Source organism: Eumetopias jubatus, unplaced genomic scaffold, assembly GCF_037043125.1.
Source record: "Eumetopias jubatus isolate StellerSeaLion01/CBP00866 unplaced genomic scaffold, mEumJub1_p1.0 scaffold_1, whole genome shotgun sequence".
In the NCBI taxonomy this organism is placed as follows: domain Eukaryota; kingdom Metazoa; phylum Chordata; class Mammalia; order Carnivora; family Otariidae; genus Eumetopias; species Eumetopias jubatus.
The window spans coordinates 62,166,464-62,187,582 of NW_028274807.1; positions in this window are offsets into that span (position 1 = coordinate 62,166,464).

A 21,119-nucleotide genomic window follows, 5' to 3' on the forward strand; every position below is an offset into this window, starting at 1 on the left:
TTGTTTTTCACTTGTATAGTACTACATTTTTTTCCTCCCCTTTCAGCTGAGATTTTTGGGATGTACTACATTTCTATTTTAATGTTCTCTGGGAATTCAATTCAGCATTGACTGGCAGGTGTGCATTTCAACACTGAACAATCTCTCTCAGAGAGCCCTAATCTTTGCATATAAATTTCTGCCTTTTTCTGCCTTTGTCTTGAAACTTTTGTAGAGATTAATTCTCTCTCTCTCTTTTTAAAGATTTTATTTATTTATTTGAGAGAGAGAGAGAGAGAGCACAAGCAGGGGGAGAAGGAGAGTGAGAAGCAGGCTCCCAGCTGAGCAGGAAGCCTGACACGGAGCTTGATCCCAGGACCCTGAGATCATGACCTAAGCTGAAGGCAGATGCTTAACTGACTGAGCCACCCAGGTGTCCCAGAGATTAATTTTCTTAATCCCAGATTTGTTTGTACTTATCTGCTATTCAAAATCCAAGATCTTTCTCTGATGGGAATACACTGGCTTTTTGAGACAATAACAATGCTGTAAGGCTCAATCTCATCACATTTGTGAGGTACTGCAAGTATGGCTCCATTTCTTCACACGGAAAAATATAGAACTCCATTATGTGATTGGACCACCAATTACTTGGAATATAGTCTATTCAAATAATAATGCAACAATAAGCCCCATTACCCCTCATTCCTTTCTTCTTTCTCAGGATAGGATGGTTTAGTTGTCTTCTTGTGTGTGTGTGTGTGTGTGTGTGTGTGTGTGTGTATAGGATTAGCTGTCTTTGCAATTCATTTGTTTCTTGCTAATGAAACCTCTGCATCGTAGCTAACAAAGCAGAAAATAAAAAAGGTAAATAGCACTCCCCAGAACAATTTGTTTCTTGTTACATGCACTCTTGTTAAACACCATCTGAGGGACTTTTTGCAGAGCAAAAGAAAGAGGAAAAGGCTGCAAACACAATTAGCTGAGTCAAAAAGAAATAATAATTACAGTCACAATGCATCAAATGGATATGGAGACACAACGCTTGTGGGCCAGAAAGGAAATGGAACATTGCAGTTAGGGACAGTTACAGAAAAGATGATATATGAGGATGATATATATCAGCACACCATAGGTGCTGATTACCAGGAAAGTCTTCATACAGATCTCATTAAAGGTCACAGGGGGCTCCGTTACTCCTGACCCTCACACCCAACTACCTGAGGTCAAACCAACCCTGTACACCACTCAGTAGAAGAAATGACTGTTTTAAAAATATTACTGAAATATATTTTTACTGAACTACTATATGCAAAGCAATGAGCTGAAAGTTAATGACAATATGTCAGGATAGCAATGCACTGGGAAAAAAAGGAATCAGATAAAGTAGTTATAGGTATAACAAACATCACATTCCTCAAACATTAATTGAGAATTGATGACAATTTACCCTGTTTGGCTGAACACAATTCACAAACTCTCTTGAAAACAGCTGAAGCAAAACGCCATTACCTTAAACCCTGCAGATGAGTGAAGGGACAATGTAGATATGTACTCATTACACCATGTTTTCCAATTAGTCATTCATCCAGAATGGAATCTTTTAATGGCTGGAAGTATGAAACTAACATTCTACTAAGTTTGAGATACTGTATTATGGCACATTTTTAAAAACTAAAATAATCAGTATCCTGCTGCCCATGTTTGGAGCCAGGACTAAGTTATAATCTCCTAGATCACGGAGTGGAGAGTGAAGTAGTGGAAACACCTCACTTCACCTAGGGGCACAGAGGGTCTCCTCAGTAGAAGCTTAGCGCTGGAGGATATTTTCAGTTTTGCCAGAATTTCAGGAAAGACTATTCTTCAACTTATTTCTACTTTACTATGAGGTCCTATAACTGGAATCTGTCCAACCAAGGTTGTGATTTCCTTCCTTGAAGGCACTATATCTTTTGTGCTAGTGCTTCCATAGTGCCTAACAATTAACATGGGCCTCAATTCATTTGGGGAAAAACACACATCATAATTCACAGTCCTAAATCACACCAGTTTCCATAATTTTTTTTTAAATGTGTGTTTCATGGGATCTGTGAACATTTCAGTCTCTGCTAAGACTGAATAAGCTGAACATCAGGCAAGTTTTAGAATTATCAAGATAATAGAAGAACTCAATATGTACTTTAGTATTAAATTCCCAACCAGCATCACCAAGAATGATATTCCTGATCCCAGCATTCAGTTCCTGGGACACTCACTCCTACCCCAAACCTTCTGCCACATCCCTCCTTCTGGGATCTACCTGCCACTTCTACGCTAGAGCCCAATGGGAAACTTGAACAGGAAATAAAGGGTTCTATGCTAACGTCCCTTTCCTAAAGTTTTGCAGCACATACAACGAATGACTTGCTAAACATCTATGCCTATATCACCCTGGGAGATATAAGCTGAAGATCTTAAAAAAAAAAAAAAGCATGGTTTTAGATCTAATAATTTTAGTGGAAGCTTCCTGAAATCACTACTTCCTGATCAAAGTGGACTGGGGGCAGTTCTGGTGATGACAGCTGTGATAACAGCTTCCTAACTGGGTAGGTAACTTCCTGATTCAGCAGCTTTCCAGAATCTAGATCATGGCAAACACAGCCATTCATTTGATGACCTAGTTCTATGGTATGATTTTAGAAGTCTTTCTTGGGAGTTCAGAATGGAATCTGTTTCTTTAGGGTTCTCAACAATTCTGAGCTATCTTTATCTTCTAATAAATTCTTTCATGCTTAAAAAAAAAAAAGGTAGACTGGATTCTTCCATATGTAAATAAGAGTACTGACCACAACATACAGCCAATTTTTCTCTATCTGCCTAGATGAGGAGGGACATTCTATCTTCTCAAATGTCTTTGATGATATTTATGTAAATAAGATAGCATTTCCTGCAATACTGTGTTCAGACTCCAAGTCTCTTCTTGGACAAACTTTTTGATTTTTAGACAATTGTAATGGACTCAGTTTGGTACAGACTCAACACGGTAACATATATACCAAGATAATTATTACTGTTATCTCTATTTTTGGAATTTCAGAAATCTAATAAGGCTAATTCAGTTGACCTCTGCTTACATTCACTACTGGGAACATAATATGGTACACTGAGAAGGATTAATTCATAGAAGTTGATCTTCTAAAGTGGCTGATGGTGAATTTAAACAAGAATATTATAGATTATTCACTTAGCTCAAGAGATTTCTGATAATCTTTTTAAAAGATTCCCTATTGATAGAGAATCTAGCACCCATATATCAAGTGCCAGAGAGTTAATGGCTTTAGTACATTTAAGGAATATTCTCAACAATTTCAACTGCTAGTCACAATTTCCAAATTAATTTAATATTTCTGGAACTCTCGGCTTCACTTTTTCTTCAGGGTTATGCTCATATATAGTTTCATGCTTTCAATTTGCCCATTTAAGCTTAGCATAGCATTTGTGGGAAAGGGGTAGAAAAGATCACCATCTTGAGATTTCTACCCTTTTAAATGTGTTTTTCAGTGACTTTTGAAGTGATTTCCTCTTTCCCCATACCAATGGAGTGCTGACATTTTTTATTCTGGTCGTCAATAATTGGCACAAGAACCAACCTAGTGTTTGATGTCACTGCCTTTTTGGACTTAAGGAAACATAAAATGTTAAACAACCCATTTCTTCAGAAGGAAACTTTTTTTTTGGCAATTATATTTCCTATGTAGTTTCGTTCTGCTTTTACAAACCATTCCAACATGCTTATACATGTTCTCTAGTAACACTTATTATCAGCAAAAAATGAAAACAGAAGATGAGAGGTGTTCTTATTCTACTTCATAAAAATACCATTTTCAACAGTAATTGGAACCTTGGATATCTATGTCCCACATTGATATTTTGTTTTACCATAAGTTATTTGGGCTATGTTAAGCTTGGCAAGGTCATCTCATTGAATATAAAACAGATAACTTCAGGGATTAACCACATTAACATGAATTTAACAGGTAATAATTGCTCATTAAATATTATTTAAATAACTACTGAGCTTTGTAATTGCAGAAGCAAATCATGTCAAATATTTTCTTTCTAACCAGATGAGGCTATGGTCTATACATCAAAGATAGGTTGTGTACATTTCTGTAACAGAATTTTTTTATTGCTAATTGTACTTTCTGAGATAATGCTGTAATGCCTCACTCCTTGAGCAGCTTATGGAATACATCAGATAAATACCTTCTTTCATGCTAGCTGTAGTTTCCCTTAAAGTGTCTTGATATTTTCATAAGGTGTCTTTAAGTAGATTTGTTTCCCATAAGACTTATGCTGTGAACATCTATCAGATTCAATTCATTTTAATGAATGGTGTGGGTTATTTTAGTTAAGCTTGTATTAGTTAAGGTAAAGGTTAAGGTGCTGTTAAAAAAATTTAAAAAGCTTAAATAGTGGCTTAAAAAAAAGGTTTGCATGAGAGACGATGGACCCTGAAAAACAAACTGAGGGTTCTAGAGGGAAGGGGGGTGGGAGGATGGGTTAGCCCGGTGATGGGTATTAAAGAGGGCACGTTCTGCGTGGAGCACTGGGTGTTATACGCAAACAATGAATCATGGAACACTACATCAAAAACTAATGATGTAATGTATGGTGGTTAACATAACATAAAAAAAAAAAAAAGTTTGTTAGTTGTTCACAGAACAGTAGGCAAGTGGTCCAGGTTGGTAGGCAGCTTTGCTCCTTGCAATCATTCAAAGATTCAAGTTCCTGCAGCACCTGAATGGCACAGTCAGTTAAGCGTCCAAATCTTGGTTTCAGCTAAGGTCACGATCTTAGGGTCTTGAGATCGACCCCCAAGTTGGGCTCTGTGCTCAGCACAGAGTCTGCTTGGGTTTCTCTCTCCCTCTCCCTCTGCCCCTTCTGCACACACTTGCGCACACTCGCTCATTCTCTCTCTCTCTCAAATAAATAAATATTTAAAAAAATAAAAAGATTCAATTTCCTTACATTTTGTTACTTTGCCCTTAGTATCCTATATTCATCTACCTGGCTGGCATGAGGTAGTGGACTCTTCCATGTTTTGCTTGTGAGAAGACTAGGGAAAGAATGTGAAGGAAAACACAACTGATGTCTCACAGCCTAGACTAAGGGATAGCACTCACCTCCACTCATATTCTACTGGCAAGCACTTAACTGTGGAAATGAAGGACGGGAAATAATAGGCTCTAAATGAGCAACCATGTACCCAGCCCTACCATGGGGGAGGAAGGAGAACATGAATTTTAGAGGACAAGGAGCAGTCTCTGCTACATCTGCCATCTTATGACCTAGTTCAGCTGGTTCACCTCAATTAAGGGGAAGAGATGGTCTTTTAACTATCCATGATTCATAGTTGGATTTGATCCTTTATAGTTTCCCTGCAAAAGTACTCTGCTGAGGGATGTTTAAAGACATCCCTTCAGTCTTCTTACTGACTTTTTAAGAATCTGAATAGTCCTTATTTTACTTATGAAGCATGGAAAATGAAATTAAGGGATAAAGTTATAGGATTATTTATTTTTCTACTACCTTCCTACAACTCATAATGGCTCCAGAGAGGAGAAGTTTTGGAATTAAGAAGAATATCCCTTAGTATAAACACATCCAAAGTCTGCCTGGCCTAGAAAGACTCGTCACTGATCTTTTGGCTTTTTAAACCACTTTAGAAAGGTTATGAAGGATGTGCTTTATGAAACTCTTACTGCTGCACTGCAAAATTTTTAATAACAAAGCAACCATAACAGTGCTATTAAAATAATTAATAATTCACTTGGTCCCTATTTAACTCACCATAGCTGCCTAACTTCACATAAAGAGATCAGGCTTCAGAGGTGAAACTAGGCATTAACAGGTGTTGCAGGATCAGAAAGGTGATTTGCCATTAGCTACGTGGTAAATGTCCTGGAAACAGCAGCAGACTTGCTGCAACTCAGTGCTGCCTGTGTATCAAGTTCTTATGTTAACTGAAATTATTATTTTGGTTAAATAAATTCCAAGGTATTATTATAAACACATTAATTAAAGTTGATAGTGTAATGAAACAGGTTTACTGTTAATTTCACACTTTACATAGGTAGAACCTGGAACACTTTAGCTCGAAAAAAATGCCTCAAAATGACACTTTGCACATTAAAGGGCACTGCACCTGAGACAGAAATGTATTTTCTGTTTGAACAGGGACAATGTCCAGATCCAGAGTTAGTAAACTTTTGCCAAAATAATTTAGTATGATGATTAAGAGTGCACAGGCTTTAAAATGAGAATGTTTTATTTATTTTTATTTTTTTGCAGAGGTTCTGTTACTTATTTCTGTATGACCGTAAGCAGTATTACTTAGCACTTCTAAACCTTAGTGTCAACATCTGCAAAATGAGGATATTAATTCCCTTATACGATTGTTGCGAGAGTTAAATTAGAACTCCTATGTCAAACATTTTGCACTGTGTGTAGAACAGTAAACGGCTCAATAAATGTTAACACTCATCATTGTTATTATTATGATCCCCAAAATATTTATATTACCTCTCCATTCATATTGTTAAACCCGGGACTTATGTTTGAAACAGATGAAGAATTGTATTACGTTGCACATAACTGACAAGGACAATAAACATTATTTTTTTTTAATTCCCCAAGGGGAAATACTCACATTTTAACCATCAGATACTGGAATGGAGGCAGAAGCAGTCTTTGGGATGGGAGATCAAAATGGAGGACATAAATAGATGACACATGGGTGAAAATGTGTTTGAGGAAACAAACTGCTGATTCTACAAACTACAAGAGAGAATATCCTAGAGGATGGTGAGTAGTTTTTCACTTCTAAATGGGAACTGAGGAAATGAGCTTTAAACAGCCACTGAATCACACATATGGAGAAAAATTGTCTATACATATCAATAGCGGAAGAGAGTTTGGGCCATACATGTTTAGCATGTTTGAAGAAATGGTCATTGTGAAATACCTTCAAGATCTGACCTCACTAAAAACTTAAATGAATAAATAAAAGTCATTGAGACTGTTAAAATATATATATATTTCGCCTCTGGGTTTGCTATAAAAGGAACTCAGGGGTTATTACCATCTTATCAAATATTCCATTAAGACTAACAGCCCTAAAAGAGAACTGTCATTTGCCAAAATTTCCTCTGAGCTCTAGGAATCCTTTTTGTCAGTGTCATGCCTGGACCAGGATTCAATACGGAGAAGAATGAAATCAGAACCTGGTTAATATATAATTAGCAATAAAAGAAGTTGGGGCATTTCAATAATACATCACATGGTCACATGAGAAGAATACCAAGAAAATAGAAGGAACATGGGCTAAAGATAAATCATGCATAAGTGGTAAGAAGAGAATTAGATGGTAAGCAGAAAAGAGATGACAGAAAGTAGTAATAATGTCTTCTATTTGGATCTACTCTTTCTTAAAAGTAGTCCTTTGTTAATACTTATTCCATTTATGAGAGAAGCCTGGGACAAATATCTGAATCCTTATTTTGGAAATAAAAAAAAATAGGATGATAAAATGACTTGTATAGGGCTTCTCTAATGAATCAGGGGCTCAGCTGGTACTTGCTCTCGATCCTGTACTATAACAATTAAGACACACTACTTCTGAATAATCATGGGGGAAACTCAACTACATTCCCCACATGCAACCGTATCCATGCTTTTCCTAATCCTGTAATACTGAGGTCATAGCCAAGTTTAGAAGTCCCTGTTCACCATATCTCCTTGTATACTGGTGATCCTATTATCAACACAAAATGGAGTACATAGTGCTCTAAATCTTTGCTGGTATGATCTCAGACACAGCAGAATTCACATTGTCTGAGGCTTCTTAGAAATGTAGAATCTTAGATCCCACCCCAGGCCTACTGAATCAGAATCAGTATTTTGGCAAGATTCCCAAGTGTTTCCTATGCTCTAAATCACTCACAGCCAGTCTCCCTTTGGGTGTACCATTCAAAACACCTCAATTCATGTTTCCCCATCTTAACTTATTTTTACTCTCATTGACACCAGGCAGAGGGGTAAAAATATAAATTTTGAAGTTTTCTTTTTCTGAGATGCTGAAAGGTATGTCAACAATAGCCACTGGGTCTGGCCTAGCCCAGGTCCTCAACAGAATTTTCCTATGGATGCTCTGAGAAGTCTGGGCCAGTGGTACTCCCTCTGATGCTCCATTGCATTCCTATATCTGAGATTTCTCCAGCAGCAGAGGCCTTGAAAGGGAAGGTTGAGAGAAAGGGCACATGGGTACTTATTCCCTATCATCCACCCCTAGCAAGGAGAGCAAACTTTGTAAGTAAGGAGCGTAAACTTAGCAATTGAGCTTGACCAGGTAGTCAGTGAGATACCCTAAGATGCACGTTTATGGAATAGATTGAGTGGCCTGAGCATTTTGTCCTTCCCTCAAGGAAGAGGATGAGCACCAGTTTGTTCTCTCTCAAAACTCTGGAAAAGACAAGTGGTCTGGAAAATATACCATAGTGTTCTGAAAATTTAAATGGATAACAGCATACTATTATGGAAACTCTAACAATAAAAAATATGTTAGATAAGTTTGGTTAAGTGATTTTGCTTTCAAGGGGTTTAATATCAAATTTAAAACAATATCATAAGATTTCATACATGGAAAGCACATTAGGTATTAAGAGGAGCACAAATAAAGTGCAGTAGAAACTCAAACAAAACCCATGTTTAAGTGAACCCTCTATAAATTGTTCCATAAATCCTCCTCTGTGTCTATCTAGCTCATTCTAGTTCTTCATCCCGGACTCAACAAGTAATGTATTTTCAACCTGAGAAGAAAAGAGATTAAGGAGACAACCCCCATTTGCAATTAAGTTCATTAATAAAAAAATTATTGAACTTGTGGACTTGTGTTTCCTTAGATGGATGAGGGAGGAAAAAATCATTCCTAAAGTTAGACAACAGTTATACAATTGCATATTTGAAGGTACAGTGATGGTGTGCTCATGAAACAATACCTCACTCTTGACGAAGAAACAGAGTGATCAACTGGAGAGAGAGATTATTGAGGGAAGTGCTCATTGTGATTCCTGTTAACTCTACCTGGACTCTTCCTTGTTGTAGTAGGCAGAATAATGGCCTCTCAAGGGTGTCCAGGGCTTAATCACTAGAACCAATGAATATGTTACTTGACCTGGCCAAAGGGACCTTGCATGTAATTATTAAACATCTTAAGATGGGAAGGGGCCCCTGGGTGGTGCAGTTGGTTAAGCGTCCGACTCTTGGTTTGGCTCAGATCATGATCTCAGGGCTGTGAGATGGAGCCCTGCATTGGACTCTGAGCTCAGCAAAGAGTCTGCTAAAGTTTTTCTCTTCCTCTGCCCCTCCCCCCCTACTCTCTTTCTCTCTCTCTCAAATAAATAAATAAATCTTTAAAAAAAATTCTTGAGATGGGGAGATTGTTTTGAATTATATGGGTGGGTCTAATACAAGCATAAGGGGCCTTAGAAGTGGAAGAGAGAAACATAAGAATATCTGACTACAGGTGAGAAGGTCTGAGTGATGGAATGTGAAGAGGCTTCAACCCCGTATTGCTGGCTTTGAAGTTGGAGAAATGAGGCCCTAGGCCAGGAAAGGCAAAGAAATGGACTCTCCCCTAGAGCTTCCAGGAAGAAATTCAGCCCAGGCAGCATCTTAATTGTAGCTCAGTGTGACTTGCATCAGACTCCTGACATACTGTAGGATAATAAATATTTCTTGCCTTAAGCCCTTAAATTAGTGACAACTTATTAGAGGAGTAATAGAAAAGGAATACATTTGCTTAGTCTATTGTACTAGCAAAGAGAGGGCTCTTGCATCACTTCCTAAAACCTAGGTCTCAGGACGCCTGGGTGGCTCAGTCAGTTAAGTGTCTGCCTTCGGCTCAGGTCATGATCCCAGGGTCCTGGGATCAAGTCCCACATCGGGCTCCTTGTTCAGCAGGGAGTCAGCCTGCTGCTCCCCCTGCTGTGCTCTCTCTCTCTTTCTCTGACAAATAAATAAATAAAATCTTAAAAAAAAAAAGACCTAGGTCTCTATGTTTCAGTAAAGAAAAGAAAAAAGGAGGGGGTTTTGCAAATTTATTAATACACATTGTTCCTGTTTTTACTAAGTAACATCAAGGATTGTTAGAAAAACACACATAAAAGGGACATTTATTTAACAGAATTCATAGTTAGAAATTTATATGTTTTCGATCCAGAATCCATTTAAGTCATCAAAACATCAGTGTCATAGTTGAATAAATGTGATAGAAAAAAATCTTTGAATAAAAAAGATGACATAAATTACCCTACTACTATAAAATGACTTTCTAATTATATGGGATTTCCATGAGGTTACATGGCTGTTCAAGATTAGGGGCGCCTGGGTGGCTCAGTTGGTTAAGCAACTGCCTTCGGCTCAGGTCATGATCCTGGAGTCCCGGGATCGAGTCCCGCATCGGGCTCCCTGCTCAGCGGGGAGTCTGCTTCTCCCTCTGGCCCTCCCCTCTCTCATGCTCTCTCTCTCTCTCTCATTCTCTCTCTCAAATAAATAAATAAAATCTTAAAAAAAAAAGATTATATTCTGTTTTCTGCTCTAGTAGGCCATGCTCAACTAGTTTACACCATGGCAGATACAATCTGATTTAGACTGTTCTAGAGAGTGGTTAGTCCTATGGTACACCTGAGAAATCTACAGCATTCAGCAATTGGGAATAGTAGAGGAAGACATATCCAAGTCCTTATACTGCTCTAGGGAGGTCTTACAATCAAGATCTAATTTGGGACCAGATGAGATCTCACAAGGATATACCAAACTGAAGCAAATTTCTTGAGCTAATTCTGGTCTGGACTAGACTCAGAGGAACTTTGGATGAAGCCCAGGCAGCAAGGATAACTAAATCCAAGATAGAACTTTTATGACAAATCAATTCCTCTTAGTTAATCATGCACCAAGCACTATCTTCGAACTACCAGCCCCAGCAAAGAACTCAGTAACATTTCTATAAACAGAGATAGACATGTCAAATTATATAGCATAACACAAATGTTCTGACCATATTTCAGGCATTTTTTCAACACGAAAGCAAATTGCCTTTTAGCAAAGCCCTGATCCCGGGTATTTAGCAATACCTAATCCCAGGCACATTTTGTGTAAAGATCCTAGGAAATTCAAGAACTATGCTACGAAAGAGCTGAACCGTTTGAGTAGAAATCCCATCAATGATTTCAAACTTAACATTACTTAACAAAAGAAAACACTTCAAGGAAAGGACATTCTAGAGATGAGAGGTGAAAGTCCATATGAAACAGAAATTTACTACAGGAGCGCCTGGGTGGCTCAGTCCACTAAGCATCCAACTCTCGATTTCAGCCCAGGTCATTATCTCAGGGTTGTGAGTCAAGTCCTGCATCGGGCTCCACATCCAGCAGGGAGTCTACTTGGTATTCTCTCTCTCCCTCTATCCCTGCCCCTCCACCCTGTGTTTGCTCTCTAAATAAATAAATAAATAAACAAACAACTGAAAAAATTATTACATGTCATAAATGGTGACACAGTTCTCAGATTTTATTTAAAAAAATCTTCAGCCTTATAGCATATTTACTAGTGACTGGTATATTCCCAGCAAATTTTTGGAGTGTTGATAAAAGAACAACATTTCTCCAGCAATGAGTTAAAAAAAAAAGAGAGAGAGATCATTTCTTTACATCAAAAAAACTCAGTAACAGAAGTGATTCAAATTACAGGCTATCTGTTTCATCCGGAATGCCTGTAGCCCTCCATAGAGTAAATAACGTGTCCCTGAACAATGTTCTTGGAAGTCAAAATTCAGAAATGTATTGATTCATATTAGAGTAGTAGGTAATTTCTGTCATCTTTTTTTTTTTTTTAGTTTATGAAATTCCATTTCTGGAGCCAACAGCAATTTATAAACTGGGCTAAAAAGGACTTATATAGAGACTGGCCTTGCCTAAGAGGAAGAGAGAAGTCTTCATTGAAAAGGCAGAGCTTGTTTCTCACTGAATATCTTTTAAAATAGCTTTGTTCATTTTTTTCATCCAAAATTTTCCCTTTTCTTGAAATTGTTTGTAGTGAGAAGTTGGTTGGTACAGAAGGGAAAATGCTTAACATACAAATAAATTGTCCACAATTTGGTCAAGAATGTTTTTGAGATGTTAAGATAACTTCACATGTGTTTGGAATCAAATTATACTGGTCTCATCCGGGGGTAAATGGTGTTTGTATGTATGTGCCCATAAGCATCAATACTTTAAGCTGTCTGTCCTGATTGGCCTCCAAAGTTGTGTTACAGACTCTGATACGCTATGTAGTTCTGCCTAATTTACATCTTAGTTTCTCCTGTATCATCTTCAGCATCTATAACCAACATTTACGGAGTGAATATCGTATACATTGAATGATTTTTTGCACGAACCTGGTCAGAGGGTCCAGTTCCAGACAGTGAATTTTACAACAGAAAAAAAAAATGGGATACTTTGTTAGTTCCCTGGTCCATTCAGTGCTGCAACTTGTCCCTAAGCCAGATACCAAAAAGACCTGTCTGAACAAGCCTTCTAAGTTCCATGATTTAAAATTGACCAAAACTGTAAACACACTTAGCTTATCCTAAGAAGTTATAGTTCTGAATAATGAAAAAAAAAATTAACCCAGTAGTTTGGCATAGGAAAACATAATGTTTAAATCAGAACCGGATTTAAGTTCTAAGTTCACTACATACTACTAGCTGACTGACCTCAGGCTAGACCATACATTCCTTATGTATAAAATGGGTTTGTGAATACACCCCTCCTCTGTTTATGGGCAGAACTGAGAGAAAACAAGTATACTGCCAATCACAGCGCCTGAAATTTGATTGACACTTAAATATTAGTTTTCGTCCCTGTCTCCATGGCTTCCTTTAGGAAGTATTATATCATTGACTATTTTATAAACTTTCTTCTTCCTGAGTAGGACTAGTTTTGGTTTGCATTAAAAAAGTCATTAAGATATTAAAAATAGTTTCTAATTTGGGTGCCTGGGTGGCTCAATTGGTTAAGCATCTGCCTTTGGCTCAGGTTGTGATCCCAGAGTCCTGGATCAAGCCCCACCTGGGCTCTCTGCTCAGCGGAGAGTCTGCTTCTCCCTCTCTCTCTGCCTCTCCCCTCCACTCATTCTCTTTCTCTCTCTCAAAAATAAGTAAATAACAAATTTTAAAAATAGTTTCTAATTTTAGCATAATGGAAATAGCAAAGATATAAATAATGTTTCATGATTTTGTCTTATCTTTCAATCCTTATATTTCCAAACTAAAGAGTAATATCTTCAATTATGCTCAGAGGAATATTCCTTATTTTCCTTGATCATTTTTATTGGATTCCTGAAACAATTCTCTTCTGTCTGTACTTTTCTTTTCTATACCATATATATTTCTTGCAGAGAAGAGACATGAACTATATGAGAAATTTAAGATATAAACTCCACATTTAATAGAAGTTAAGGAAATCAGTGTTCCAGGTACTTTCTAGCTTTCTGCTTCAATCCCTATTACTGAAATTTATTGCCATATTGACAAATCGAAACTTTATTCTTTTTTTCTTGGGCTCTAATTATTTACTCCTTTGTATAAACTATGCTTACCTGTTCCTCTTTTTTCCCTTTCCATTGTGCATTGTGGACTCCCTTATCTATTGGGAACAAATACCTTTGTTTTCAACCTTTTCCTGAAACAGTCCTTCTTTGGAGAACAAGGCTTGGCATAAATGAAATTTAGCAGCAGGGTTGTTCTGTCATAATAATTTGCCCCAAAAAGGATCCATAAGCTAATGAAAGCACATAGGAAACAGTTGATGGTAGTAGAGCAGAAGAAAGAGATGGTAGATTTGGTGGTGGTAATACTACAGGTAGATTGGAGAGAACAGTGAGGGACTGAGTTGGAAATCAAATATTCATAGTTCAGTTACTGAAGGAGAAAGATCCAAAGCCCAAGACTAAAGTTTTAATGGAAGAAGGGAAATGACACTTTTTTAAAAAAATATTTATTTATTTGGGGGAGGGGCAAAGGGAAAGGGCAAGAGGGTCTTAAGCAGACTCCACACTGAGCACAGAGCTCAACGTGGGGCTTGATCTCAAGACTCTGAGATCACAACCTGAGCCTAAATCAAGAGTCAGTCACTTAACTGACTGCACCACTCAGGCACCCCAAGGGAAATGACACTTTTATAACTAAAAGTAAAGTGCCTACAAAATACTAAAATAATTCTCCCAATAATTATCTAAGCCAGGTATTCCCACTTCGTAGATGAAGAAAACAGAGAGCAGGAAAACTAAGCAACACATCCAACACAATACAAACAGCAAGTGGACCAGCTGCGAAGTGAACTATAAGAGTATTATCCATCCCAGAAAGAATCAGCAGTCTCTAGAAAGTCCCATGAAACAGCTCTATCCATCTTAGTTGTCTTTGAGATATTTGAGGCATGAATGGCAGTCCTCCATTCGACCATATCTTAAAGATATTTTTCTAAGACTAGCTTCTTTAAAAAAAAAAAAGATTTTATTTATTTATTTGACACAGAGAGAGAGAACACAAGCAGGGGGAACTGCAGGCAGAGGGAGAGGGAGGAACCCAACACAGGGCTCGATCCCAGGACTCCAGGATCATGACCTGAGCCAAAGGCAGACACTTAACTGACTGAGCCACCCAGGCGCCCCATTAAGACTAGCTTCTTAAACAAACTAAGATGTGATGCTTCAAGACCATTTGCTTAATAAAACCCTCTACAGTAGTATCTGTTCCTTTTCCCTCAAACTCAGAGGATCAGGACATGTTGGTTAGAATGCTTATTCCTTGCTATTTACCACCATACCAATCATTGGTCTGACCAATCCTTCTGAAATTAACCACATGCACTTGTACTAACATGATGACCATGAAAATGAGCTGCTTAGATCTCCTGCTGCAAAAAAGAGAGTTGACTGATAGTCCTAGATGCTGACCTCTGGATCCACCAGCACATTTATACCAAGGCTGTCATTTCTCTTGGTTGCTTTCAACCAAAGACTGAACATGATAATGGCACTAATTCAACTGCCTTTTGAGGGATGTAGGACTCCTCAGATGAATGGCTATGGACCAAAGAATACAGATCAATTTGGCCAAAACATTTTTAGATCTGTACCATAGTCTGAGACTCTTACTAACCAATCTCTCTTCTTTCTTTCCTTTCACAAATGTCAGACACCTACACTCTAGTTTAAGCCTTTTTTTTTTTTTTTTAATCCGTTCAGGTCTCTTCCCTTTATCCTTTGAAGATATCTGCACAATAGATCTCCTATACTTCTATATCTATTTATCTGCTTCTTGGAAGACCCAAACTAATACAACCACCCAAATCTCTTCTTTTCCCTGAGCATGCCACACTCATTGATGGCTCTCACACGAGACTCATGCATGTTCTTTATACTCCTTCCACAGTCCTTATTCTACTACTGACTTTCTGTTACCTTCACTCCAAATGTTTTCAAACCCCAAATCATAAAATAGGTCTTTCCACCCTGATATATGTTCAGGAGCATTCTCTCTCACTACTTCCAATCATTACTGAACTTCTTGAAATAGAAGCCTATACTTGCTATTCACCTGCCCATTGATAAACCATTGTTATGTAGCTTCTATATTAACTACTTTCTTGAGGCAATGATTTCACCCAATTCAATAGATATTTTCTCTTCTTATTTTCTTCAAGTTTCACACAGCATTTGATATAGTGGATCACTCCTAGCTTGAATTCCTCTGGTCTCCTGGCTCTTGTAGAACTCCCGTTTTTTTTGTTTGTTTGTTTGTTTGTCTGGGTTTTTTTTGTTTGTTTGTTTGTTTTCCTATAACTCTATGACTGAATTTTCCGCAAACTCATTTCCTCTCTGGAACTCTAAATGTAAATGATACACCAAGAAACTAATTACCAAGGGAGGTAATTGAAGAGGTTAAAAAAAAAGGGGGTAATCTTATTGAGTCTCAAGGCTTTAATTGTCACCCATCACCTACGACTACCAAATCAAAATTTCTGGTTTGTATTTCTCTCTGGGTTGCTAGTTCCCTACTTCAATTTGCCTGTTGAATTTCTATTGTATAATAAGTTCTACAAACTCATTTTATATCAAATTGAAGTCAATTTATTACTTCTTAAACTTGTTCTTCCTCTTGAATTTATAATTTATTTTAATGACACCATCTTCCTACTCAAATTCCCATTTGAATCTTCACTTAAGTTGTGACTGTTCTTGCAACTTCTGCCACCTACTGCAACTCCCATGTTGTGCCTCATCCAATTAGGTCACAGAGGTATCATCCCATAATAACTCACAACTCCAGGCTCCTCTCCATTTTCACTGCTGCATACCAAGTTCAGGTCCCCATTATCCCTCTACTAGATATTCTAATAGTATCTCATTGTTTTCCTGTACTCTGTGTTTCTACCATAAGCAAATTCATTTGCCTTTTAATAATTGCATAGTATTTCTGAAAATGTATTCTAATTATGACATTTTCATGCTTAAAACAGAATATTCCCATGGCCTATAGCAGTGGACCTTAAGCCAGTTACCTCAACATACCGGAGTGTTGCCATCTATTTTGACATCTGTCAAAAGTAATTTGCTTTTGATCATTTGATAATTAAAATACTAATGTTTGAAAATGACTTATATTAAAAAATTAGAACAGATTCACAACTGTTCTTATCTTTAAAAATCACTCTTATTCACTTATATGATAATATGATTTCTTGAGAAGTCATACTTATTTGAATACAACTTTTGCTATGACCACATACTGCATGTTATATCGTCCTCTGTCACGTGTGCTGAAGAAGAAAAATGTAGAGAACTCTTAGTCTCTAGGATCAAGGCCAAAATCTCTAACTTGGCATTTCATAGCTCTTCACAATTTGGCCCAAATTGTGTTTTCTACACTTCACATACTCTGTGTTAGCAAGAAAACAGCGATAACCACAAAAACCTAAATTCTTTACTGCTCACTTATATAATTTATGCCTGCCTTTTTCCACTCTACCTTTGCCATGTTGTTCGCTGTGCTTAGAAAGCCCTGGTATTTTATTGTGCAGACTAGAGGTCTAAAGGTCAGGTGTTAAACGTTACTTTCTGCATGAAAATTTGACTCTCCTCTCCAGCTGGAAGTAAATGTTTTGCACTCTGAAAATACTTTTTTACCTACCTACTCCCCTGGTGGGACAGGTAATACTTTCTGCTTCATCTTCTAGTTTTAAAGTAACATTTTAATCATATACTAAACTATAAGCCACTTAAAAGCAGGAACTATTTATTTGTATTCCCCACAATTCCTGACACGTGGTTGATATTCAAAAATATTGAATAAACCGACTTTTTAAAGTTCTTTGTTAAGTTTACTTATTGGTCTGAAACATCCCTCTGCAAACTTGGCAATTTTCCTATATAACACTACTCCTAAATCATTTATTCAAGTATTAAGTCAAATTAATCTCAGATTTTTTTTTTCCTGGGAATACCACTATTACCCTTTCTCCATTCAAGGAGAAGAAAATTTTTCTCTAAACTTAGTTTTCTATTTCTCAGCTAATTCTATTTTTCTCTCAATCCTCTGATGGGTGAGAGTGACAAATCTTGTGGAAATGTCTTAGTTATAGTATATCTAATGTTCTTTTACTCAAAAAATGCCTCAAGAAAAACAGTGGATTAGTTGAATACGATTTTTTTCCCTTAAAAAAACTATGCTCACCATCTTATGGCATAGGTTTTACAGAATTAAAAGCTATGTCTCTTGATTTCCAAGTCACCATCAAGCTTTTTTGTCTCCTATACCCACAACCTCTGCTGGAAGTTAGGTTAGTTTAATGTGAATGATTGAGCCTTACCCAGAGTGTATAAAAAGAATTTCAAAATTGAGTCATAATCACACAGTATCTGTTACTGTAGAGGGTAGAAAGGACTAGAAGAGGTCACTTATTTAATTCCTTTGTTCTGGGGACAGGAATACCACTTTTTCTGAAATAATGTTTATCTCGTGTATTCCTTAGAAATCAAGGAATCTACAGTGTACACCATAGTTTCATTTTTTTTCCACAGATTTTATTTTCCTGTGCTGATTAACAACACAGAAGATTTGTCAACAAGCTCCTTCTGACAGAAGAAGTATGCTGAACCTAACTGCCTGAGCTATAACCTTGAGTCTGGCATAAAATGTTTGATAATTTGATCCATTTGGCCTTTTAGCAAATACAGTGCATCATATTTTTTCCACCAAAAGAACTTAATTTTCTAAAGCTGCAGTTGAAAATTTTGATGAAAAGTGAAGAGACACACAACTGTTCTCCTTTGTGATAAGAGGGAAAAACATCAGAGGCAGATGCAAAGTGGATACTTCTAGCAAAGGTTTGGTGTGAATCAATACCTTCCACTGCTCCTTGATGACTACAGGTCCAGAAAAGTGAAGGCATGTTTCCAGGGAGATAAAATGCTTAACTAAAAGCAACTTTGGATTACTTCTCCAAGGGGGAGGCAGTAACTAAAACCTTCCAAGGTTCTTCTCAACTTTAGCAACATGCATTTGTGTGATGAAAGACTTTTAGCATTTGGGATACCATGGAGACCACCTTCCTAAAACTGCTGATATGCAATGGAAGTAAAGAAATTTGTCAAAAAGATTATGATTTTCTTGCATTGGTGGGCTTTAATAAATCATGTCTATTGCAGACTCCATGGGCAAATGCCACAGAGAAGACTGAAGGTCTTTTTCAGTCTCACAACGGAGTTTGTTTCTCAAAGGCAGAAATGATCAGCAGAATTTTCAAGGCAAAAGGGCAGTCTCTGTGCCAAATCTCCCTAGATCACAAACATAATAGGAAAGACAGAATCATGTTATTGAATATGGTATACATATACACGATTTTTCTCTCTCTCTTTCACACACGTGCGCGCACACACACACACATTTATAATGCTCTGTCCTTTGTCGACCAAATCAATATTTCAGACACAAATGAGGTGAGCTCAGGGGAAGAGAGATTCATACTGAAGTGTGAAAACATTCCAGGAAGAAAAAGACAGATCTGTTTAAGAGTACAAATACAACCAATAAATCATGGTGAGCCTGTTGGGGGGACTGCTATTCCTTCTGGCAGCTTCGTAATTACTCTCTCAACACAGCAACAACTTTCTTTGGAAACAGGCACTCTATATGCAAGACAATTACAGCCCTGGGTATCACTGCTGGTCAAAGCCCAGGCTACATATGTCACAATCCATTAGTTAGGAGATGTATCCAAACAGCATCAAGTTTATTAAACCCAAGTGCCACTTTTCCTGATCACTTTTCTCAAGGTCTCCTAACAACAGTCAGTCATCGACTATTTCTAATAGTCTATCAATCCAGTCTGCAAATAATTCTCTTCAAGTGCAGACTTTATAAATTATTAACCTGATCTATGGGATCTGGTAATTCTCAGTTCAGCTCCCCCAAATAATCTTCTAATCATTTGTTACAACTCACAATTAGAGATCCTCAGAAGACTACAGTGAAGAACATTATTTCATTTTACCCTGTGAGAATATGATTTGTCTGGATTTATGTTTGAGCACTCTGGAATATATCTTGGGAAATTCAGGATAAACAGAGCAATGATACTAAAAATACAAAAATCATTCCCGGTTTTTGGTATACCTGATATCTACCTTGTCTGAAATACATAAAATATGTCTCATTTACACTCACCTATTTCATATTTAAGTATGTAATGTCTTGAATTATCCTCTAATTAGTTCACATGTAAAAACATAATTTTGCCAATTAATTTGTGAGGGAAAAGGCCAAGTTTTGAATGGTCTCATCCTGGCAGCAGTGATGTGCAAGAACTGGATTGTACAAGCTTATAAGAGCGAAGTTTTAAATTTTCAGAAAATTCTGTCAGCCATTATAAAAAATAAAAATATATAGACTTATAATTAGATAAATTACATTAAAAGTAAAGGTAATAAATATTCAGAACTCATTACCCCTTAATCATTTCACCATATTTTACTATTATTTGTGGCCTTAAGGGTATTAAAATCTGATGTATTTCTATGTTGACAATGATATAATGGTGTGATACTGTGCATCCTTTCACAACTTTGTGTTCAGCAACTTCCCATTCAATGACTTCACCTTGATAGCTTGAAATCAGCCATGGTGGAGATATCTATACCACAGAAGTCAACAAATACTAGAAACCAGAGTTCTCCCCTTCCCCCCAGAGAGCTGGTTGTTAACTTTTACCATCATACCAGTAATCATTGTTGAAATCACTGAAACGATCTAAGCTTTAGAATTATCTTCCAGAGGTAGGAAAGGAAACCACAGTAGTAGACAAATCAATCACTACCTAACTTCCCCCTCCCTGACCATTCTGAGGAAAGCTGTTTCATGCACAGCTCTTACTTTGTGTAGCCATCTTCTATACTGAGGGACCTGGCCTAGGCTCACTCCTAACCACAGATGATTGCACCAGGGGTGGGACTTGATTACTGTAGCTGGAATTTGGCATGTGTGGCTAATTTCCTTTCTTGGAAAACTGGAACAGAGTGAGTGACTGAGGTATGGGACAGATGGCCATGAAGTCAACTCAAGCACAAGGATATTGTGCTCTGATAGTCCCTATACTGGTCTTGGGGAAGACCTTTTTTGGGCTGCATACACTAAGAGTTCCTCAACTTTTCTTTCTTTCTTTCTTTCTTTCTTTTTTTTTTTTTTTCATTCTTTGGATCTCATTTTGTGCAAAAAGTGAGGTCATAATCCAAACTGCAGTGATTAGAAGTCTGACTCGATTGTGTGCTTCTTCTATGAGGACTCCAAATGAGTTCACAGCTTAATGATTGCTAACATGAGCACTGCAGTAGGTACCCCATATACGGTTTCATTTGACTCTAACAACCTTATAAAGTAGATGTAGTCATTATCCCACTTTGCAGATGAAAAAAAAACAGAAACTTAGAGAGCTTAAGCGATGTGCTTGTTCACATAACTAGCAAATGGTAGAGCTGGTTCTAGGACTTCTCCTTTTAAC